Here is a 25,037-nt window from a genome sequence, read left to right as displayed (position 1 = left end):
ATGATTCGATTCTGCAAAATAAGAGACAAAAATTCAAGGGACTTGAATAGACATTTCTTCAACAAAGATAGATGTGTAACCAATAAGCATAAGAAGAGATGCTCAGTATCATTTATCATTAAAGAACATAGCCGGGCATGCTGGTGCACACCTGTAATCCCAGCACTGGGAGGCTGAGGCAGGAAGATTACTATGAGTTTGAGGCCAGTCTGGGCTACACAGTGAGTTCAAGGCCAGCCTTAACTACATAACGAGACCCTGTCTCAAAAGCACCCCCCCCAAAAAGAAAAGAAACAGATCAAAACCACAATGACATCCTACCTCATACCCTTTAGGATGGCTACCAAATAAAGAAAAAACAAAATAACAAGTGCTGGTGAGGATATGGATAAACTGGAACCCTTGTGAGCTGTTGATAGGGATGTAAAATGGTGCAGCAATTATAAAAAGAGCTTGGTGGTTCTTTAAAGTTAAAAATAAAGTTACTATATAACTCAGTGTCTTAGTTGCTTTTCTCCTTGCTGAGACAAAATACCCGACACCCAAAGTTAAAGAGGGAAAGGTTTATTTAGCTCATGGTTTGTAGAGGTTTCAGTCCATAATCAGTAGGCTCCAAGGCAGGGTGGCCCATGACAGAGGGGCAACAGTTCATGGTGGGCAGAAGACAGCAAAACAAGAAAGGAACAACCATAGCACTTTCTATGCCTTATATCTTATCCAGGCTACTTAGGGCGGGCAGCACTCACACCCTTAATCCTAGTGCCCTTGAGCCTAGCATTGCACCATGAATCAATCCTAGCATCACACACCACCTTTGAAAAAGCCCCAACTGTGGCTGCATGAGGCTTTGGGGGGACATCTAGGCACAAGCCATAACACTCAGTAATTCTTCTAGATACACATTCAAAAGAACTGAAAGCAGGATTTCAAAGAGGTATTTGTACACATGTTCATAGCAGAATTACAAGAGTTAAAACATGGGAGCAACCCAAGTGTCTATTGATGAATTTGGCTGGACCAAATGTGGTATATGTACACAATGAAATATTACTCAGCCTTAAAGAGGAAGGAACCTGTGACACATGCCACAACGGGGATCTTGAGGATGTTCTACTGAGTGAAATAAGTCAGTCACAAAAAGATACTTCATGATTCTGTACATATGAGGTACTTAGATTAGTCAAAATCTCAGAAAGAGACAGTAGAAAGGTAGTTGCTGGGGGTTAGGGGAAGGGAACAGGGAGTTATTGTTTAATGGGCACAGAGTTTTAGTCCAGCAAGATGAAGAGCTGTGGCAGTGGGTGGCGGTGCTGTTGCAGAGCAATATGAATTTACTTCATGCTGCTGAACTTACACTTAAAGTGGTTAATATGGTAAATTCTGTTATATGTGTTTTATCACAATAAAAATTGGAAAATTATGTTTTAAAAGTGTTATTTAGAGGTGATGGGTCATACCAGGGAATGCTGTAAGACATCGCTGTAGGTAGAGTGTGTTCCTTTTTTGGAGTACTGCACAAGACACATTCCCAATGGACCCTCCTACTGGCTTTTTCACTTACATTTTCCACTTAGCCTGCATTCATTTAACTTACATTTTCTAGTAGCTTATGATTAAGAATCATAATTGCCACGTGAAACATCCTTGAAAATGAATAAGAAGAGGATGGTAGCACTGGACTTGCCTTCTTGGAATTAATGATCCTGGAAAAAAAATTGTTTTTCCAGGATGTGTGGCTTCAACTGATGATGTCGTTCCTGTGACTAAATGTGGTATGAAGCTCAGTTCCTCCTTTGTTTGCCTGGGTACCTCCCTTTTTCCACTCCTGGTCCAACTTTGAAGACCACATTGGATAAACCCGAGACTATCCATAAATTAGACAACTGTGAATAGTCAGACCCACAACGAAAACAGGAACTCCCTGATTATTCTGCCAGTTTAGCGGAGAAGAGATGGGACACAGGGAGGAGGTGGCCTAAACCATGGGCTGGGACATCAGTATCTCAAGTGAGACTCTGTTGGTGACATCATGTCAGCTGTCCCCAGAGAGGGGCTGGGAGAGTGACAAAATAAGAAAAAAATAAAAAATAAAAGGACCGTCCAGCGCAGGAGACAGCAAGATGAGGCCCCAGTTCCACTCCATGCTCATCTCACACCGTGATTGCTTCTGGATCTGGTAAAATGCACCCATCAGGCGGAATTCACAAGAATGTGAGGGCATCAAGAACCGGGTGTGGCGTCTGAAAACCTACAGCTTTCAGGTATCTGTCTTGAGGGTGACCTGGTAGAAACAGAAGGGCAAATCGGTGGGGAACTCACAGCACTCGCCTCCCGTCTGTCTCACATCCAGCACAGGTGTGGATCAGATGCCCACAGCTCTCGTGGCTTCCGTCGATTGCATCAAATACAGAGATGTGGTCAGCCAGCACCTGTCGCCAGCACATCCCCTACTTCCCCTCTGATGGGTGGAACTGCACTTTCAACATTGGCTCTTTTGTCTCTATAGGGAGGGAGATGCTCATTTAAGAAAGGAAATCTCTCCAAAAGGTGTCAGAAGCTGAGTTCTGAGGAATCCAACAGTGTGGGTCAGGGGCTTGGGAGCATTTGGGAAGGCTGAGTCGTGTGGGTCTCCTTGGCAGTGGAGGACATGGTGCTGGGCACAGAGAAGGGCAGGGGCATTTACACACATCGTAGAACCTCATTTGCAGCAAGGAGGAGTGCGTGTTTCTGGGACCCATCACAAGTGTGACGCCAACCAGGGAAGCCAAATCATTTCCTTCCTATGTGAGCTCAGGGACCCTGGTTGTTAACTTCCTCTTGAGGTTCCTGGCTTAAGTCCTCCACTAGAATATAAGGTCTTCCACTAGAATGTAAGCTCTTTGGGGAAAAGGACTTTTGTCACATTTTTAATTGATCAGTCTCCAGTACAAGAACAATACCTGATAATCAGGAAATGATCATTGACTAAATCTTCCTTTGGGAAATAAAACAAAGCTTGTGAGCCAGTGATTTACAGCAGGGCTGAGCTGCCCATCCCTCAAGGACTAACAGAACTCTTGGGAGGGCAGGAATTCTTACATTAATTTTTGCAAAGTTATGGTGGGAAAAGTTATACAACACTGACTTAGGGATGTTATGATTCCAACTCCTGACAAACTCCCAATTTTTCTTGCTCCTTTACTCCTACTGGTCTTGAATGTCCACCTGCAAAATCCCTAGAATTTAGGCCTTGATGAGAAAACGAGAAATAAAAGGCAAAATGCATGTGATTCCTAAGTATCTGAGAACCATGTCCCCTTCAAGATGGCCCCGGGGGTGGACACCCTGCTCTTCCACCTCTGCCTGCCCTTCCGGGCCTCCTCCCTCGACACCGTCCTCAGCGTACCTCACAGATGCTCAACAATCAGTCCCAGTCAGGAGCTTCTCTTGCCACCAGAAACCCCAGGCTCTCCTTCCTGTCCAAACTTCAGCCTCACACCCCCGTTTTGAACCCAGACCTGGGTAGTTTGTGCTCATGAGGTCAGTTCCTCTCAGCCCTTCCATGAGCCCTGGCTCCCTGGCTTCCCAGGATTCAGGTTCCTGAAGTACTTCCTCCATGGAATCACCTTCCCCCACCCCAAAAAATCCTTTGCAGAAAGTATTGGGTCTTTCCTGAATTATAAAACAGTCAAAAATCTTGGGCTTGAGCCAGGCATGGTGTCACATGCCAGTAATCCCAGCATTCAGGAGGCCGAGGCAGGAGGATCACTGTGAGTCTGAGGCCAGCGTGTGATACATAGTGAGGTCAAACCTAGCCTGACCTACGTGGACCCTGTCTCAAAAAACAAAAACAAAGCAAAACATTTGGGGTTGAGTGTCTTCTTGCAGAAACTTCTCATTACTCAAAATAAGAAGGATTTGTGTGTGTGTGTGTGTGTGTGTGTGTGTGTGTGTGTTAATTGTACCAGACGTGAGAAAGTGAGGGGAGGAGAAAAAAGGAACCAAATCTATTAGAAGAAATTGCAGTCCAATAGAGATTAACCTCCTCAATCCAACTACCCTGGATTTAAATTTCAGGAATTAACAATATGCCAGAACAAGGCCTCTCTTGCTTCAAGAGTGAAGGCCTTTGTCACAGCCTGGCATATGACTCATTCATCATTAAGCACTTAGAGCCCTAACCTAATCCTGCATGACAGTGTCTGTGCAGCCTCCTGAGCTGATCTCCCCTTCCCATACATGTGAGGAAAAGAACTTTAGGCCCAGGAAAGCACATTTGAAAATGGTGTCCGGCTGGGGATTTAGCTTAGCGGTTTCACCGCCTGCTGCGCAAGCGCAAGGACCCGAGTTTGATCCCCGGTACTAAAAAAAAAAAAAAAACCATGAAAATGGCATCTGCCTCCCTTGGGAGAGACACAAATGCCCCCATCTAAGCTGGACACTTCCCTTCCTCTTTTTCTGTTGGCCTATCCCTCCCATTGAAAAGGAAAGGTCGAAGTGGATCTTTAAAAAATAAGCCTTTTTGTCCAGTGTGTCCTTCTGCTGAGCATGGAAACTTCCACCCCCAGCGCTGGCATCCAGGAGGTTTCAACAGAACCAGATTTTCAACATTTCCTGGGCCCTCTGCTGGGCCAAAGCCTGGCTAAATATTTCCTGGCTTTTGTTCATCCCTTTTATAAATCAAAATGCTTCTGTGCATTCAAAGGGGGGTGGAGCAGGCCCTCCAATTTGGCCGAACTGTGAATATACTCGGTTTTTCATTTTTATGGGCTTTCCTCCTAACTGTTGATGGTAAACATGCAAATGAACTCAGACAGCCCAGGCCCAGATTCTGGCCTCTGGCCAGACCCCCATGACACTGCTAGCTGCCTGGGGCAGGGAGAGGGTCCAATGTACCCCTCTATGTGGGAGAGCTGTGGCGAGATTTTTGGACACCTCAAGTTTAGGACTTTTGAGACAGGATCTCACTGTGTAGCCCAGGCTGGCCTCGACCTCACAGCAATCCTCTTGCCTCAGCCTCCCAAGTGCTGGGATTACAGGGGTGCACCACTACCCCTGGCTTCTCCCTTGAACTTCTGTATCTCCTTCTGGCCACTGCAGATGTCCAAATGGCAGTAAGGTTCCCAAGATCCACCTGAGGGGCCACAACTGGTCCTGCCCACCACGCTTGCTGCAGGAGCCTCTGTCTCAGAGCGGCACCATTTAGGGCTGAGTCCTGCACATGCCCCAGCTGGATACTGCATCAACAGGACTAGCTGTGACTTTATTCTTTCCCTGCAGTCTCTTCTGCCAGAGCTCAGAAGTCTGCAGGAATCTCAGGTGTTAAGGCAGAAACACTCTGCAATATTCTGAATCACACACTGGGCCGGGGATTTAGCTCAGTGGTTCCAGCGCCTGCCTTGCAAGCGCAAGGTTCCGAGTTCAATCCCTGGTACCAAAAAAAAAAAAAAAAAAAAAAAGACCTACTTACACACAACCTAGGCTCAGAGGGGGAGCCGGGGCTCTCAGCTAAATCACAGCATCGGTTATTATTTTGGCAGTTCCTCAATTCACAGCTTCCTGTGGGCCATCAGAAAGAACACAGTAATAGTAGTAATAATAATAATAATAATAATAATAACCGGTCTTTATTAAGTTACTGACATGTGACAGGTTTTCCTCTAAGGGTGCTATATGAATGAACACATTTAATCTTTACGTAACCCTGGGAAGTAGGAACTATACTGTGTTTGGGGATTTGAAATTTTGCAGATTTCAAAAGGGTAATAACTGCGAGGATTGTAGGGTGTGGTTATGGTTTGTCCCCACTCAAATTCGTGCTGAGGCTTGGTCCCCAAGGTAACCACGCTGAGAAGTGGTGGCACCTCTGCTCTCAGGAAAGGGTTAATGTAGTTCCCACAAGAGTGGGTTCCTTATCTTGGTTGTTGTAAAACATTTGTCCCCTTTTATTCTCTCCCCTCGGGTCTTTGCGCTTGCATAGTAGGCAGCGAAACCACTGAGCTAAATCCCCGGCTCTTCACTCAGCTCTTTTGCACACACTTGCTTCTCTTTCACTTTCTGCCATGAGTTAAAGCAGCAGAAGGCCCTCAACGAAGCCAACACGACGCCAGTGCTCTTAGACTTCTGGAACTGTGGGCTAAGTAAGCCTCTCTCTATATAGATTACCCAGCTGCCAGTATTCTGTTAGAGCAATGGAAAATGGACTAAGACACTTTCACCATTGTTTTCGGGAGAGTATATTCCCCACATCTAATCAGGGCAGTCCATTTCTCCTCCGTGTTCCTTCTGGATTTAGTCTTTTTTGCTGCTGCTCTACATTCTACTGCTAGAAACTTCCAGATCCTCTCCCCTATACCTTGTCCTGGGTTGGTCATCTCACCTGGAAACTCATTGTTGGCTTTTGCAGAGTGGCTCATTTACCCAACTGTTGAGGGGCTCAGAAATTATTTAAGATCAACTTGCATCAGACCCCACCTAATCCTTCTGCACATTTCCCTGTTTCTTTTCTGCACATTTCTCCCCAATATGTAGCTTTAAGTTTTACTTAAACAGCAAAACCTGCAGTTCATCTTTTTTGACATATGGATGAAGATGTTTCTCCTTTTATTTTTTTATTTTTTTATTTTTTTGGTACCAGAGATCGAACTTGGGACCTTGCGCTTGCAAGGCAGGCGCTGAAACCACTGAGCTAAATCCCCGGCCCTAATGTCTCTCCTTTTAGAGTAAAAGAAGATATGATATAATTACAGTGATTTTATGTTCTCCAAAAGCCAGATCTGAACATGCAACTCATAATCACAACCTTTGAAACCGAAGCTCTCCCACAAAATTAACAGGTACAGTTGCTGCTCCCCATGAGAGGACACTTTGTACTAACAACTTTCCTTTTGTTATCTGGCAAGTCTATGAAAGGTTTTGCAAGGTAATCTATGACCTCTTTAGAAAAAGCAGCTGAGGGCCGGGGATTTAGCTCAGTGGTTCCAGCACCTGCCTTGAAAATGCAAGGTTCTGAATTTGATCCCTGGTACCAAGAAAAAAAAAAAGAAAAAGCTGCTGATGGGTAGCCAGCCTTGCCTGAGCCATCTTGCATTCCATGGCATCTCCCTGCCTAATAGCTGCCCCAACCTTGTCCATTCATCCACAGTGCTATCCTGTGGTTTTCACACACATTTTCATTTGCTTTCTTGGTTCCCTAAACCATCAGAAGCAGTATTTTCCCATGTCTTCTCCATTTTTTTGTTTGTTTGTTTCACATTAGCCTGACATCAGGATATTTTACCTTATGACCAGCTTTGCCTCCCTGCCCGTCCTGCAATTCCACTCTAGGATCTGAAGTCCCAGACTTTATTTCAAGCATGAACTTTTTCTTCTCCAGTGTTCCCTTTAAGAACTACGGGCACGTGTTCTTCTATACAGTAGGGGAAAATGGTACCAGGCAAAAACTTTAGAATCTGGCAGCCCTTGTTGTTTGTTTGTGGTACTAGGAATGGAATCCAGGGCCTTCACATTGAGCTACATCAGCAAGCCTTTTTTGTTTTTTATTTCGAGACAAGGTCTCGCTAAATCAGTAAGTTGCCTAGATTTAGCTCAAACTCGCCATCCTCCTGCCTCAGCCTCCCACGGTGCTGAGATTACAGGCATCTGCCACCACACCTATCTAGCCCTGGATTTTAATCTGGCTCCCTCACTTGTGAGTAGGGTAACCCCGGACAAGAGTCTTAACCTTCTAAGTTTGAATTTCTTCATTTTTAAAGTGGAACTAATAACATGGATTAATTATGTTTTTTGTTTTGTTTTTGGTACCAAGGATCGAACTCTGGACCTTGTGCTTTCGAGGCAGGCGCTGGAACCACTGAGCTAAACCCCCAGCCCTAGATTAATTATGTGTAAAATATTGCTTGTGAGAAATCGGGTATAAGTTTATAGATACGAAAAAGCTAAATGGAGAGCACTAAACAGCATCCCTTTTTCATGCAGACTGAGAGCTAAAGTGCAAAATAGACTTCCAAGTGGGAGGCTACAGACAAAAGATTACAGACTTTCTGGCTCAACCCCCTCACTTTTTAGATGAAAAGAATGAAACAGAAGTAAAGTGACAAGTATGGGATCATCACAATTCAACAGAGCCTGGGCCTATGGAAGCCGCAGCCACACGCCGAAGCTTGTCCATGGGGCTTGTTTCTCGGGTGCTCTCAGGAGTCCCAAGGCGTCTCCTGCTGTCTTGCTCTTAGCTGGTGGCCCGTGCTGCAGCCCTTGTGCTCCTGGCTCCCTCGCTAGGCCAGTAGCTCTGTGGATGACTGCCATCCCTCTGGGTGGCCCCCAATCCCCTCCTCCTTCTGCCCCCACACTGCTCTCTCCAACGACTCTCCCAAATCTGATCGCCCAAGTCCCAGATGACCCAGGACAGTAGAGGGCCACACAGTGTGACCCAGGAATTAACCGAGGAGACAGGTGTTGGTGGCTATGACTTGCAAAACTGCAGCTGCTGCCTCCACTGTCTGCCTTGATATCTAAGCATTGTCTTCGCCCAGAGGTTTCTCTGGTGGAAACCTAGAGGCTTCATGACCCTGCCCACAAGACTCTCTAGCTATGGGTTAATTAAAAGAGCAAAGGAAGAGTAACAGAATTGCATTTCTATGGCTTTGAATCTGGGTTCTGCCAGTTTCTATCTTGGTAGACTCTAAGCAAGATTTTAGTTTTACTTCTGTTCATACTGGTTTGCTTTGCTTCTTTCTTTCTCTCTTCCTATCTATCTTTCTTTCTTAGGTTAGGAGAGTTTTATTGAAAATAACAAGAATATGCTAGGCATGGTGGCGCACACCCGTAAACCCAGCACTCGGCTGAGCCAAGAGGATCACCATGAGTTCAAGGCCAGCCTGAAATACACAGACTCTGTTTAAAAAAAAAAAAAAAAAGAAAAGAAAAGAAGAAGGATAGCTCCTGAGTTTCCAGGAGGGGCTCCAAGTGGGTGGCTCCACAGTCCCTCTATCCAGAGCTCATTATAGATAAACAGAGCACAGGAATCGCTCAACTGTTTAATGGCAACCTGTCACAGGAGGCTCTGTGGATTTTGGAGGGTTGAGGGTTGAGACAGGGTCTCACTATGTAGTTCAGCAGCCTTGAACTTGCTATGTATTCCAGGCTGGCCTCGATGACTCACTTTGTAGCCCAGGCTGGCCTCAAACTCTCAGTGATCCTCATGCCTCAGCCTCCTAAGTGCTGGATTACAGGTGTACACCACCCTGCCCAGCTTGCTCTGTGGATTTAAAATGATCAACTGGAATTCAGGCTCTCTCACCCAGCTTCTTGGGATGTAGGGTTTAAAGAAAATTGCAATTTTAAAGAAAAACTTGTTATTTTGCATTTTAGCTCCTCGAACCTAGGAGCTTAGTAGTGAGTGGGTGCACCTCCCTTTAGGAGGGAGGGGGCTTCAGTCCATGTTGTCTGAGGAAGCTCTTCTTGGGGCCTTGGTTTTCTTATCTGTAAGGATATAAATACTGTAGGTAAAGTGCCTAGCAAGTACAGGGGACATGGAAAAACTCCACTGGAATTCACATCATGGGAATAGCAGTTAACTTCTCTGATAGATGCTCACACTTCCCACGAGGTCCTCAGGACCTTTCTCCTATCTGCCAAGGTCCCCATGTCCCCTCTCTCCATCCATGGTGAACTGACAGTCCAGGCCTTCAACAAACAATTATTTTTTTAAATTTTTGTTTTGATTAGTATATGTTCGTGGTACATAATGATCACATTTATTGTGGGGAGTCAGTATACGTACATAACACATTTTCATTCTCTTGCATTCCCTTCCTTTCCCTCCTCCCTGCCTCTGTCTCCTGGTTTCCTTTCCGTTTGTGAAAGATCTAACTTCCTGTTTCCTGTTATCTTTTACTTTGCTCTTTGACTTATTTCTATTTTGGGTTCCTCATAAAGAGAAGCCATGTGATACTAAAGCTTGTGTGTCTGATTTATTTCATTTAAAATTATCACCTCAAGATGCATCCATTTTCATACAAATGACTCAAGTTTATCCTTCTTTATAAAAGAGTAGTACTCTGTTGTCTGTAAATACCATATTTTCTTTATCCATGTATCTGTTGATGGGCATACACAGTAGGTTGCTTCCAAGATTTAGCTCTTATGAATTGTGCTGCTATAAATATGGATATGCATGTATCATTGCAATATGATATCTTTCAGGAAGATACCTAGAAGGGGAATAGCTGGGTCAAATGGAGTTTCTATTTTTAGTGTTTTGATGAATCTCCATAGTGAGTTCCATAGTGATTCCACTAGTTTATATAGTTTATATTCCCACCAACAATGTTACCTGATTTCTTCACTTGATCTTAGCCAAAAGGCCGAGAAGTGATGTTACCTGATTTCTTGATGATAGCCATTCTTTCTGGAGTAAGATGGACTCTGAGTGTTGTTTTAATTTGCTTTTTTTTGTTGTTGTTTGGGGTTTTTTGGTACTGGGGATCGAACTCGGGAACTTGTGCTTGTGAGGCAGACGGTGGAACCACTGAGCTAAATCCTCGGCTTAATTTGTATTTTTAAATGGCCAGTTGGCCTCAAACTCACAGAAATCCTTCTGTCTCAACCTCCTGAGTGCTGGGATTACAGGTATATGCCACCATGCCCAGCAAGTGAGGCAAGAGATTAGGGTGTGGCTGACTGGCTGGGAAAGCAGGGATGTCCCTTTTTTTTTTTTTTTTTTTAAGAATAGGAAAAATTGGGGCTGGGGATTTATCTCAGTGATTCTGCCGCCTGCCTTGAAAGTGCAAGGTCCCGAGTTCAATCTCCAGTACCAAAAAACAGACTAGGAAAAATTTATTGAGAGAAAGAAAGCTTCTAAGAGAGACTGAAGGAGGACCAGAAAGTGGGTTGCCCGCTCACCCCATTTTTAAAGATGTTTTATACAGCAAAGCCACGTGGTGAGGCGGGTACAAAATGGGACAAAGCTATAAGACCCAATGGAAATTTACAAGGTGGGCATGAGGTGGGGCAAAACTATGACCAACCAATAAGATTACAAGTACAGTCACCCAGGTAGTATTGATTAAATGCGGGGTCAAATGGGGGAGCAAGTCACATAGCAAGTGTACAAGGATATTCAGTTAGGGTGGATCAGGGATATTTCCTGGAGAGGCTTGGCCCCCTACCCAGGTGATTGATGCTTATTTGGAATATCAATCACTGCTATTCATCCCCAGGGGAAGCACAAGAGTGTAGTAGTTTCTCTCCTTTTACAATGCTGCCCTTCAGTGAATGTGTCTTGACTGTCCTCCAGGTTGGCTCCTCATGGGCTGGCCCTGTCTAACTGCCTATAAGACATCTAATTAACTTGCCTATCTGCAATATTCCCCCCTCCGAAGAAGTACCCCTAACTGCTGTAAGGGGCAAAGGGAGGGATGTCCTATTGACCACACAGCTCCAGGACACTTGCACAGAGTGTTTCCCAAAGCCCTGAACTTTGAACCAGTCAGAGCATGCTACCTTCAGTCCTTCTCATGAGAACTCAGGAAGGTTCTGGACAGGACGGCCTAGACCTGACATCAGCCCGAGGAGTGGGAGATAGAAAAGATGGCTGCCACGGAGCATGGGCCACTGTGCTCTCTCCTTCCCAGTGGCCCACTTTCACCCTGTCCAGTGTACTTCTTTTCCTACATTTAGTTGGCCTGAACTTGCTCTGTAGAGCTTGGTTTTTTTTTCTTTTCATACCTTTAATAAATGTAAAACCTTGGTTCCTTTTTTGCTTATCTTGACCAATTCTTTGTTTAGGATGGAGGGAACCTAGAAACCACCTCTAGAAGGGAACTGTAGCACCCCAAAACCTTGTAATACAACAACAAACATTTATTGACTGCCTGCTATTATATACCATACACTGAGGGTCCAAAGAAGAAGATGCTTCCGGAGCTTCAAGACTTTACAGAGCCAGGGCGGATATGTACGTTAAAGAGACAGGAGGGAATAGTCAGGAAGGGCCTTTAGCACCATACTAAGGAGTTAGCTTTCATCCTGTTAGGCCTGGGGTCCCTGTATGGTCCGGGCCAGCAGCTATAACAGGGAGCTTATGGTAAATGCAAATTCTCAAGTCTAGCAATCATAATTGCTCCAGACAATGGGAGGCAGTGAAAGATTTCAAGTGTAAGAAAGGCATGTGCAGATTCGTTTTTCAAACAAATCACATAGGTTACACTGTGAATATAATCTGGAAAATACCAAACTGGAAGTGAGGCCACTAAAAAGATGACCAGAGATGAGCTGAAAGGTTTTGATGGTACCACGCAGTTGCCAGAGAGATTCTTCACCGCTGCTTTTTCACCTCCGGGAAAGGCTGACTATGGTACATGTGGCCATTGCCATCCTTCAAATAAGGGGCCCCTACAGGGTGTGTATAATGGTTTGGATTCCAGAGCCATGTGCTAAAGGCTTGGTTGCCAGCGAATTGGCTTTGGGAAAGCAATTGGATCATAAATGCTCTGACATTATCAATGGATTAGTCCACTGATGAGTTCAGAGTTTGATGACATTATTGGGAAGTTATGGAAACTTAGGAGCTGGGCCCTCGTTGAAGGGAGTGGGCCCAGGAACCATGAGTGTAGAGTCTATATCTTGTCTCGGCCCCTTCATCTCTGGCACTCTCTCCCTGGTTCCTTGTTGCCATGGTGAGCAGCTGTACTCAGCCATGTCCTCTCTGCCATGATGCTCTGCCTCCCCACAGGCTTAAGAGCACTGGAATTAGCCAACCATAAACTGAAACCTCTGAAACCATGAGCCAAAATAAATCTTTCCTCTTTTAAGTTGACTTTCTTGGATATAGTGTTACAGCAACAGAAATCTGTGACACAATGGGGCAGTCCTAGATGGACGGAAATGCCTTTTTTTGAGCCAGGGTCTTGCTTTGTAGTGCAGGGTGGGCTTGAAGTCACTATGTAGCATGTAGCTTCGAACTCATGGTGATCCTCTTGCCTCAGCCATCCAAGTGCTGGGATTACAGGCATCCACCGGCCATGCTCAGCTAAGAAATGCTTTTCTGAGGTGAATTGGGGATATTTATTGCAGAGCTGCAACCAAGGCTAAGAGAATGCCAAGAAGAAGCAAACATTTCTAGAAATGCCCATACTCAATGGGATCCTCCAACAGATCCAAGGCTCTCTTCAAGATGAAGGCTGCAGAAACCCAGCCCAGCTGTGTCCTTAGCTCAGACTTGAACATCTCTGCTTCTCCTTAGCCCTGAAGGCCCAAGAAAACTGTGGCCAGACCACTTCTTCTGGAGTGCCCTGGCTCTAACTGTCCAGCCACTCTAGGTAACCCTCAGCCAGGGCTGGGTGTATGCTCCAAGCCAGAACACTGAGTAGTGTCTGGTGCCTCCTCAGGGCTAATGGAACTAATAGAAGGTGACACTTTTGAGCTCTGGAACTCACACAGACAATGCTCGCTGGCCTGGATGCTGGGCTCCTGCAGCTGGGTCAGATACTCTTGCTTACCTGGGCTCCTACACCCTGTGCCTGTGCCCTTGGCCCTGCTGAAGAAGCATTACTTTGTTATGCTCAAGTCTTAGGGGATCTATTGCCCAACCTGTCCACTCTGGATCCGCCAGACTCCAGCCAATGAGGCCAGACATAGCAATCTTAAGAAGCTTGAGGAGTCTCAAATGGCTGCTCACTGTAAGTACGGGGCGTGCCAGGGACAGTTGTTCCTTGAAGAAATTGTCCTGCCAGAGATTGTCAGAACAGGGAGAGGAGAAGACATGTGACCATTCTGTTATCATTCCATATTTTTTAAAGTGTTAAATTCCTAGGGTCCAAGTTGCTGGATGCTGTCAACTGTAACTTTGGAACTTGGGCAATGTCCAGAGATATTATTAATTGTTATAACAAAGGTGAGAGATACTACTGTCATTTGGTGGGCTAGGGATAATTCGAAGCATCTTACAATCCATAAGACAGTCCTCCAAAGAATTATCTACCATAATGTCAGCAGTGAACCCAGGATAGAGGTCTCAGTGATACCCAGAGAAAGAACAGAGTGGAGAAAGTCCCTGAGTCTCCTACAATGATTGAATGAGTCCGCTGGGAGCTTCTGAACCACCAAGAAAGCCCACAGCTTAATTTAGTTTAGCTTAGCTTAGGAGAAACATGTGCCAAGCATGAACATGACAGTCCTAGAAATACCCTGGGACATTCTAGAGAATGCAAGTACAAATATTTCCAATGGTCTTAGAAGATGATTTTCCAGTCACTAAAGCTGTGTCCAAAGAGGGCTGACCCTATTAGGGTTTCCCATTCTTGGTCCACTGAGACTGTACTGGAGAAGGGAAGGAGGGGCAGACATACCCAGGGGTACTTGTTCAAGTCCATTGCAACAAGGATCTGTCCTGAGATGAACTCCAAATGAGAGCAAGTCTAAGCAAGTATGGCTCCTAAGCAAGCATTCCAAGGGCTTATCGTTGGTGTGCGATGGAGTGTTGGCCAATGTGGCAAGTACCATAACGAATGTTCTGTGGGTACCCTGCATACCCTAAGGATTCTGAGGGTAGAGGAGACCTATGTGATTTTTAAATAATTCATTTTATTGTGGTAAGAACACATGACACAAAATCCGCCATCTTAGCAAAACTTGAATTGTGCAATATAGTACAGTTACCTACAGGTACACTGTTGTAGAGCAGATCTCTAGAACTGATTCATCTTGCAGAACTGAAACTTCCTACCGACTGAAAATCAACTCCCTTGCTCCCCTTCCTTACAGGACCTGGATAACACCATTCTATTCTCTGTTTCTGCGAGTTTGGTTATTTTAGGTATCTCTTAAAAATGGAAGTATGCAGTATTTGTCCTTCTGTGACTAGTTAATGGCAAGATTTCCTTTTTTTAAGGTTGAATAGTAGTTTGTTGCATGCATTTGCACATTTTCTTTGTCCGGCTGGGGATTTAGCTTAGTAGTTTTGTTGCCTGCTGTGCCAAGCACAAGGACCCAAGTTTGATCCCCAGTACCAAAAAAAAAAGCCCAAACAAAAACACTGCACTACATTTTCTTCGTCCGTTCATCTTTGATGGACACTTATTTTATTCCCATATCTTGGCTATTGGGAATAATGCTGTAATGAACATGGAAGCACACATCATCTTTTTGGCATCCTGATTTCATTTTTTTGATATGTGCTCAGAAGTGGGGTTGCTGGATTGTACAGTTTTATTTTTTTGTTTGCTTGTTTGTTTTGGTATCGGGGATCAAACTCAGGACCTTGCGCTTACGAGGCAGGAGGCAGGCAGCAGAACCACTGAGCTAAATCCCCGGCCCCCCATAGTTTTATTTTTAATGTTCTGAGGATCTGCCATACTGTTTTCCTCAGTGGTTGCACCGTTTTATACTTCCACTGATAGTGTGCAAATGTTCCAGTTCCTTCACCTTCTCGCCAACACTTGTTTTCCTCTCTCTTTCGTTATGATAGCCATCCTAAAAGAGTGAGGTAATAAATTATCTCACTGTGGTTTTAATTTGCATTTTCCTCATGATTAGTGATATTGAGCATCTTTTCATATATCTGTTGGTCATGTATATATCTTTTCTGGAGAAATGTTTGTTCAAGTCCTCTGCTCATTTTTAAATTGGATTACTTGGGGGCTTTTTTGGGGGGAGTACTATTGAGTTATAGGAATTTTTTAATATTTTGGGGTATTAATCCCTTTTCAGATATATGGCTTGCAAATATTTTGTCCCATAAGTTGTCTTTGTACTCTGTTGATTGTGTCTTTGAGAAACTACATGATTTTTATGGCTTGTTATAAGCCAAAAGCGTTGTAAAATCTGCAATCCAGATTATTTTGAGCACTATGACTTTTATTGCTTTATTTGAAAATAGCCTCTAATTTATCATGTTAGGTGTTTTTTGTTAAGATGATCAGTCAAATTATTTCAGTTAATGATAAAATTTATATTTTCCTCAAATTTACTATCTTCTAAAATATAGTTGGGAAATCAAAGTCAAGTGGCCTTGTCTCCATTTTGTTGGCTCTGTTTCCTTTTTCTACATACTCCTATCCGGTATGTGTATTGGATGATTGTTCAGGGACTGAATAAAGCAAGGTGGGAAAGTCACTTACACAACGCCTATCATACAATGAAGTGCCCAGTGCTTTTGTGGTCGCCACAGCAGCAGCAACAGTACCTGAGATTTCCAGATCCTGGGGTTGAAATCAGGTCAGGTGTGAGTCCTTGCCTTGTTGCCTTTCTTCCCCTGTTTCCATCGTCTCCCTCTCCTGACAGCTAATCTACTGTTGAGTCCAACCTTTAGATGTAGGTCCACTCCAGTTTTTGGCCAATCTCAGCAAAAACAAGTCATACAGGGCCAGGAATTTAGCTCAGTGGTTCCGCTGCCTGCCTCGAAAGCCCAAGGACCCAAGTTCCATTCCTGGTACCAAACAAACAAACAAACAAGTCACACATCAACTATCTTCAGGCTTTCAGCAGGGCTTGAAGTTAATGCTGCTTTCCTGCACCCAAGGCCTGGCTGCCCAGCCTGAGGAAGGAGATTAACGCAGGGCAGGCTGGCTGGAAAACAGGACATAACCTGTCAATTACAAAGATCCCAAAGGGAAGCTGAACAACAGGATGTGACCTGTCAGTCACAGCGGGGAATGCGTGGGCAGAGCAACTTCCAACTGAATGGATCTGAGAGAGTATTAAAGATGGTGGCCATTGACTTCACCACCACTATGATCTTCCTGTTCTGCTCTCTACCTATTAGGGATCAAACTCGGGTCCTTGCACTTCTGCAGCCAGTGGTGAAACCACTGAGCTAAATCCCCGGCCCTGTCTATCTATTTCTGCAGTTCCCTGTCCCGCACGCAGGACATATCTTCACTTTTCTTGCCTCCTTTGCGCCTCTCTTTTCTGCACTTTTTCTCTTTTCTTCCTTTAAAAAAAGTTACATTTACCTGTTCATCAGTTGTTCTAGCCAATTCTTTGGGTGGGTCAAAAAGAGCCTGGAACCACTGGACACCATGCCATCTGGTAACAGCCCTCCACATGGAACTCCAGCATTTCTCTCTCGTTAAGTCCTTCACCCTGCTAGCCAATGTCCAGTGCCACAAGAGTGTGTCCCTGTGGACACCCACATAGCAGTACACTGGTCCTACATGATATGAGGGGCCCAATCTGAAGGACAGACTTTGTGCTCAGTTTCTGCCTCATTGTTCCATCATACTCAGCCTCCAGCTCCTTCTTTCGAAGCAGAAAACTGCCCTGAATGATAGATCATTTTTCTTTTTGGTACCGGGGATCGAACTTGGGTCCTTGCGCTTGCGAGGCAGGCGATGGAACCACTGAGCTAAATCCCCAGCCCAACAGATCATTTTTCTAGGGGTTCTGTCTCCTAAATTTCTGCCTTATATTCTAGACCAAAACCAAAGGTCTTAGGATTTCATTTGCTGCTATCTCAGTCTTAGGATCTTATTTGCTTCCACTTATTGTCCCCAAGCACACCTGCGTCTGACTCACTGTAAAAGTATGCACTATGTATACAGTTACCTGGCTTCCAAGCTTGGGAAAGCACCTGTTGCCCCAGCCCTTGTAACAGCTTCCTCTTCCCACAAGCCAGTACTGTACCTCAGGCTGCCAAATGCTGACTTACCTCCTAACTACACCCTTTCAAGTCACAAAAAGGAGCCCTAAACCTTGAGCAGGTTTTCCAGCAATTCCCCCTTTCCCTTCTCTCTCTCCATTTTTGTTCTTCTCACCCCAGTGCTTCTAGCCACCCGTCTTCTCTTTCTCTTCTTTTTCCTTCTTTATTTCCATTCAACCTCTGCTTCAGGTTGGCCAAGTTCTCAAAAGAGGGGAAGAAATCACTTACAGATATGGTCAGGCTAAGAGACTGCAGATACGGCAAACCTCAAATAGAATGCGCTGCAGCCCGGTCTCGGTGCTTTCCTACTTCAGTGCTTTCCTACTTCAGTGCTCTGAGTCATTCCTGCCTCTCTCAGCACTTTCTATTTAAGGCTGTCATGATCTTCCACTATGAACAAAGTTTCCTTTATATTCTAGGTCTGACCCTTCCCCCTTTCTGCAAGGAAAAAAATTCCAAGTCTTTCTGGAAGTGTAACTAAGATATTTAATATAAAACTCCTCTAGGGCCGAGGATTTAGCTCAGTGGTTCTGCCGCCTGCCTCGCAAGCGGAAGGACCCGAGTTCGATCACCCGGACCAAAAAAAAAAAACCTCCTCCAATTCACTCATTTGGTTTGTTTGTTTAATGGAGGTCCTGAGACTTTATATTACTGATACATGCCAATAATATTCATGTTAGCTGAGATTACTAGTTTATGATAACACATAACATTATTGACAATAGAAAGATGTTAAAAACAGCTTGGCTAAGTTTTATTATCATGCCATCAACACATAGCATAAAACTGCATGGAGAACATAGGTTTGGGGAAAATGAATCAGAAAGTCTGGAAAGAAGAAATCTAGTTAGAGGCCATTATAAAAATCCATACAATAGATGATGGAAGTACGAACAAAGCTTTATAATTTGGTATTTGTAATAGTCCTCAATGCCAACAAAGGCTATAAGATCCTGTAGTATTCATAATCAAGTCACTGAATATTGCCACATTTTCAAATCTATAGGTTTTCTGGCCTTAGAAAAACATAATTATTCTTTCTCCTGCCCACGGTCTCATTAAGGCAAGTTACTTTGTTATTAATTTCAGCACAGAGCTGCCAAATAGGATACTTTTCTCCTAGTCTTGGCCCAACTGTTTACCCGCCCAGAGCCTGGGGGTGCATAGCTGGGCAGGAGCAAAGCAGGCATCGCTACTGTGACCTCCGGCATCTGACCTGAGCAGTATTCAAAACCAAGACGTGGTCTGAGCTCCTGTAAGCTCCAGGGTTCAGGGACTCCCGGTGAGTTTCTCCAAAAAAGAGTCTGGAAGAGGAAGATGGAGGGGGGTAACCCCCTGGGAAGACTGCTCCTCTGCCTCTGTCAGCTTTCTGCTTTAAGGCATAATGGAGCAAGAACAGGGGAGACCCAAATGCAGTGCTGCACATCTAAGATGTCTCTCTGAGCACATGGAAGCATTCAGAATTAACCTGTTAACCATTCCTTCCACAGTGTTCATCTCCTGATTACCTCTTGGTGATAGAAAGACATTTCCCTGATGAGTACACACAGCGTGCATCTATTCCTGCCTGCATGGGGCTCTACCAAACCCTTTCATCTCCCCGTCTCTCCTATGCCAACTTTTCCTTGACTTTTGATGCCCCATCCACCACTTCTCCCTCTTTTTGTCTCTCTTCCCCTTGATAAGGCATCTATGGGTAGAGCAACCTCTGATTTTAAACATTCCCCCAAGTATTAACTAAAACACTGAGGGAAGGTGGATAATCTAAGCAGGGTAAAAGGAGTAGATTCTTTGCTTCCTTGAGGGAATATTTATGCCTAATCAGCATACATATCTAAATAATGATGGAAAGAGATGGTGATCTAGAGAAGAAGAGAAAAGAAAAGACTACATAAAGATGGCAATGGAGCAAAGTCCTGATTAAGAAATACCCAGCTGGCTCCTTGGCTATGGCCAAGAGCCAATATCTGCACGGCCCTCACTTTGTGACTGGTCATAGGATGTATTCTCAGTGCTGTTGCCTAATGATCCTGATGCTGGAAATAACCCACAAGATACCTGACTCACTGAGTCTGAAAGGAGCAAAGTAAATGCATTGAACCAAGATAAACGCTAAGGCAAGAAAAGTACCATTCAGAATACCTACAATATGTTTCTCGTATTTATCTAGTTAATGTGGTCTTTTGCTTTTACTATGAATAAATCAGTTCTTGCCTTTGGTAGACAGAAGTTCCTAGGAATTAGGAAGAGAAATACATTAGGGACCAGATTTCTAAGGGTCTTGGGCTATGAGTTCTAAAACAGCGCTAAGCAGTACTAATGCTGGGCCGAACTCAGGGCTCTAAGGGCTACCTTAAGAAATCTTGTCAAGGGTTCTAAGTGGTCAAATCAAGGCCAAGTTTGCATACAAGTTTGAGCAGATTTTGCATGAGAAGGAAACAATTGGAATGAGAATAGAGTCCTACCGACTCACTTACCACTTGCACTATTTGCCTACTAGCCCAGCCCATCTTCCCCAACTCTGGCAAGAAAGGCTTTGGACCTGGGGAGTCTTGGCTCAGAAAAGAGGGTTCTCTTGATTTTCCTAGTAGGGCCCCTATTTTCTTTCTCTGCAGAGAGGCTGCAGTCCTGGAAAGTGAGGCTGTCTATCCCACAGGGTCTCTGCAATCTACACTTTGGCCATTGATTGCTCAAGCTTCGATCAGTATGGGCTGGGCCTGCTGCCTTCCAGGCCATACTGAACCAGACGGCCTCCCATCCGGGCATCAACTACAGCATCCCCACTCTTGCCAACATCTTCTTCACCTTTGCCCGCTCTCCCATCCTGGAAAGGATGAGACCTGGTGCCTCCATCTTTTCCATAGTTACTAGTGGGGAACAAAGATCCTTTGTCTTGTAGTCCCAACATTCCACTGCTCTGAAATGGATTTTCTACAAACTAAAGTTTTTCTATGGGGAAGAGAGGCAGGGAGAAGAATGCTCTGGTGATCTTTTCTCAGGAAGCATTTGTTCTGAGTCTTGTCCTTTCTGTAATGCTCCAGGAAGAAGTGATCTGTGCATAACTAAATTCTGAATTGTCTCTAGACCTGGGGGATAAGGAAAAGACACTCCAACATCTAGAACTATGCCTGCTCCTCCATATATTAACACATATCGGTAATACTATGAGGCAGGCATATGCCAATCTCTTTGCGATAATAATCCTGGATCACAATATCTTTAGCAGGATGCACAGCTCTGGCTGCTGACATCATTCCTGGAGATGGAGATGGTAGGGTAGACTCATCTATCTCCTTCCCACTTCCATTTGCAATTTTAAATTGAGGGAAGGGAAGTGGTTAGAAGTGACTAAAAAGTTTTCTAATTCAAACCTCTACCTAACATATAACTCTTTCTGGGACAAAATAACTCCATCTGGAATTGGACTGGTCCTGGGGAGACAAACATCCCTGGGCAGCTTAGGAAGGTAGAAATAACAATCCTCCAAAATGGACAAGTGGTTACAGGCCAATATATTGGTGCTTTGCTGGGTCCAAATGGTTTTAGGCCATATTTAAAATCTGCCTAGAAAGAAAATACCAAGAAAGGCTACTTTGATGATGACAAATAAAGAGGAGGAGTAGGGTGTAGTCATTAGGGACATAAATGGGAGTGGGGGGTCAGGGTGTTAAGGAGAATGGAAAGGGCCAGAAAGGCTTCCAGGATGAGCTCACTGTTGTTCACCTCCACTCCTCATTGCACCAGCCGCAGATGTGGGACAATTTCTTCTTCAGTTGGAGCCCAGAAGAGTTTTCTGGCATCAACAAACTCACTGTCTCAGCTGGAAACATGTGGCCACCAGACATCTTCACCATGGAGCTGTCCATATCTGGAGGGAAAAGCCACCCTAAAATCTCATCTAGAAAGAACCACCCAGTAGCACAGGGCATGGGACCATCAAATGATTCAGACAGAGGCACAGTCTCTGCATTGACTTCCCCGAAACACTATGAAAAGTAGAAGAGACAAGATAGAGATGTGAGAAAAAGGGCCCAGGAGAGAGCACAGCAGGGAAAGTCCTGGAAAGGGACGGAGACAAAGGTGATGGAGGAGGGCCGGGGATGTATCTCAGGGGTGCCATGCCTGCCTGGCAAGCTCAAGGTCTTGAGTTTGATCCACGTCCTTGTGGATCAGACACCCTCAGGCCTCACCACCTAAGTCAGCAGTGAAGGTCAAATAATGTCCAGTAAGCCAGTGCAGGCAGCCAGCATCTGTAGCCTGGTAACCAGTAGTATGTTTCCCTGGTAACCAGTAGAACTGTACCTTTACTTTTGTTCTCTATGTGGGTAAGGTTGATGCTTTGGTAGCAGCTTAAGAGTCAAAGGAAGATATTTAAGTAGTAGGTATTTCTAGGGAAGGTTTTTGATATTTCTTAACTCTGGCTGCCTGCTACAGCTTTTTAAAAATACCAATAACTGGGCCAGGGATTTAGCTCAGTGGTTCCATCGCCTGCCCCAAAAGCAGAAAGTACTGAGTTCGATCACTGGTACCAAATAAATAAATAAATAAATAAATTAAAAAAAAATAAAAGTACCAATAACTGACCCCCGCAAGCACAGAGGAGGTGAGCTGGCACCCCTCACCCCGGCAAAATGGAGAAGACATGTAAACAAGTCTCAAAACTAGACGTCCAGATCACCTACAGCAACCCCAAAAGGAAGTGAGATGGAACAATCTGTTACTCAACCACCTGGACTCCCTGAACTGGCAACAAAAGAGGATCTGGAAAAAATGAAATCAGAAATAATTACTCAGATAACAACAAAGATTGTGCTCATGGTACAAGACATGATTAATAAATCTAGAGAGGACACAGATAAAAAAAATAGAGGATCTGAGGAACACGATGGAATCCCAATATAGGAAACAAATGGAATCCATAAAACAGATGCAAACAGATTTCCAGAAGATTAAAAACTCCATTGAAAGTCTGTGGAGCAGAATGAACCAATGTGAGGATAGAATTTCAGATATAGAAGATAAGATTGCAATTAGTGACCAGGAAAAGAAAAATTGCTTTAAAATTGTAAGGGAACACAAGAAATCAATCCAGCAGCTGCTAGACGATGCAAAGAAGAATAACATAAGACTGATTGGAGTCAATGAAGAAACAGGAGAGAGTGCAGATGACATAAAAAAAACTGTTCACAGGAGTGATGGCAGAAAACTTCCCAAGGAGGGCAAAAGAACTTGAAATACAGATAAGTGAGGCACATAGGACTCCAGCTAGCCTTGATCAAAAAAAATCTACAAATAGGCATATAGTAGTTAGGATTCCAGAAATCCAACAGAAGAACAAAATTCTACAAGCAGTGAGAGAAAAATCACATACAAAGGAAAGCCCATCAGAATCACAGCAGACTTCTCAATGCAAACCCTCAAGGCAAGAAGAGCTTGGAGTGATGTATTCCAAGCACTAAAGGAAAACAGCCTCCAACCCAGATTGATGTACCCTGCAAAACTATCTTTCAAAATTGATGGAGAAATGAGATACTTTCATGACAAAGAGCACCTTAGGAACTTCAAGAATACCAAACCAGCACTCCAAAACATTTTAGAACTTTTAACTTCAACCCCTAATGAGTGTATAAATTAATCTTGTTATAGTACTGATTAGTATTTTTCAGATTCTAGTGTTGCACACCTTTCCTTGTGCTGTACTGGCTATTTATCATCTTCTTGTGTCTACTTTTTAATTGGGTTGTCTATTAATGAGCTGTAAGAGTTCTTTCTATGTTCTGGTCATAGGTTATATGCATTATAAATATGGTCTGTTTAAGGACTACTTTTCATTTTCTTAACGATGTCACTTAAAGTTCTAAAACTTTAATAGCTAACACACTTAAATCAGCAAGTTCATGTAACTGAGAGCCACCAGGTGTCACATGGTAGAAATCTTATCCTTATCATCATAATGGGCATGCTATAATTACTATAAAAATGTTGAGCTGAGCTGTTCAGGTGGATTCCACTGAAACAACATCATACAAACTGGGGAATTGAGAAGGAAAATAGGAATGATGCCAGTTATTTCCTTCTTTTTCACCCAGTACTGAGGATTGGTTTGTTTGGGGGTTTTTTGGTACCGAGATCGAACTCAGGACCTTGTGCTTGCACGGTGGGCTCCAGAACCACTGAGCTAAACCCCTGGCCCTAGTACTGAGCATTGAACCCAGGGCCCTTACACTGAATGACATCTCCAGTCCTTTTTTATTTTGAGACAGGGTCTCAATAATTCACTAATTTGCTGGGCTCAAATTTGCAATCCTCCTGCCAGAGTGCTGGAATTATAGGCATTTGTTACTACTCCCAGCCAAAAGGTTTTTTTCCCCTTTCATTATCTTTTATTTTGCTCTTTAATTTATTTATATTTTGAGTTTCTCATACAAGAGAACCATGTGATATTTAAGCTTGTATGTCTGATTTATTTCACTTAGCATTGTGGTCTCAAGGTGTATTTATTTTTCTACAAATGACTCAAGTATATCCTTCTTTATGGCAGAGTAGTACTCCATGTGTGTAAATACCACATTTTCTTTATTTATTCATCTGTTGATGAGCATATAGGCTGCTTCCAAGATTTAGCTATTGTGAATTGTGCTGCTATAAACATGGGCATGCATGGATCTCTGTAATATTATGCTTTTAACCCTTTTGGGAAGATATCTAGAAGGGAAATAGCGGAGTTGAATGGAATTTCTATTTTTAGTTTTTTGAGGAATCCCCGTGCTGATTTCCATAATGGTTGTACTACTTTACAGTCCCTCCAACAATGTAGGAGAATTTCTTTTTCACTGCAGTCTTGCCAGCATTTGTTGTTATCTGGTTTCTTGATGATAGCCATTTTGTCTGGGGTAAGAGGAAATCTGGGAGTTGTTTTCATTAGCATTTCTCTAATGCCCAGGGGTGTTGAGCATTTCTTCAAGCATTTATTGGCCATTTGTGCTTCTTCTGTGAAGGGTCTATTCATTTCACTTGCTCATCTTTTGATTGAGTCTTTATTTCAGGGTGGTCTAATTCTTTTGAGTTCTTCACACAATCTAGATATTAGTCCACTAGGAGAAGGAGTAGCTGGCAAGAAATTTTTCCCATTCTGTAGGTTATCTCTTCACTCTGTTGGTTGTTTTCTTTGCTGTGCAGAAACTTTTGAATTTGATATGATCCCATTTGTTGATTCTTGGTGTTATCTCTTATGTAATTGGGATTCTGTTCAGAAAATCCCTGCCTATGCCTATGTCTTCAAGAGTTTTATTTATTTTATCTTCCAGCAGATTAAATGTTTCTATTTTAATATTAGATCTTTAATCCATCTTGATTTTATTTTAGTACATGGTGAGAGATATGGGTTTAGATTCAGTCTTCTGCATGTGGACAACCAATG

General features: G+C 43.8%; 2 pseudogenes; one reads left to right on the top strand and one right to left on the bottom strand.

The window, feature by feature from the left end:
• Positions 1-3,303: 3,303 nt before the first annotated feature.
• The window catches only part of LOC110349409 (zinc finger protein 639-like), a 31,737-nt pseudogene continuing 10,003 nt past the window's right edge, over positions 3,304-25,037 (top strand).
• Positions 10,208-10,355, bottom strand: LOC147825429 (U2 spliceosomal RNA; annotated as a pseudogene).

Source organism: Heterocephalus glaber, unplaced genomic scaffold (assembly GCF_053883595.1).
Source record: "Heterocephalus glaber isolate CG9 unplaced genomic scaffold, H.glaber_assembly_v1.0 deba00001504, whole genome shotgun sequence".
NCBI classification, from domain to species: domain Eukaryota; kingdom Metazoa; phylum Chordata; class Mammalia; order Rodentia; family Bathyergidae; genus Heterocephalus; species Heterocephalus glaber.
The sequence above is the reverse complement of the archived record's forward strand: the minus strand, read 5'-3'. Positions and strand labels throughout refer to the sequence as shown.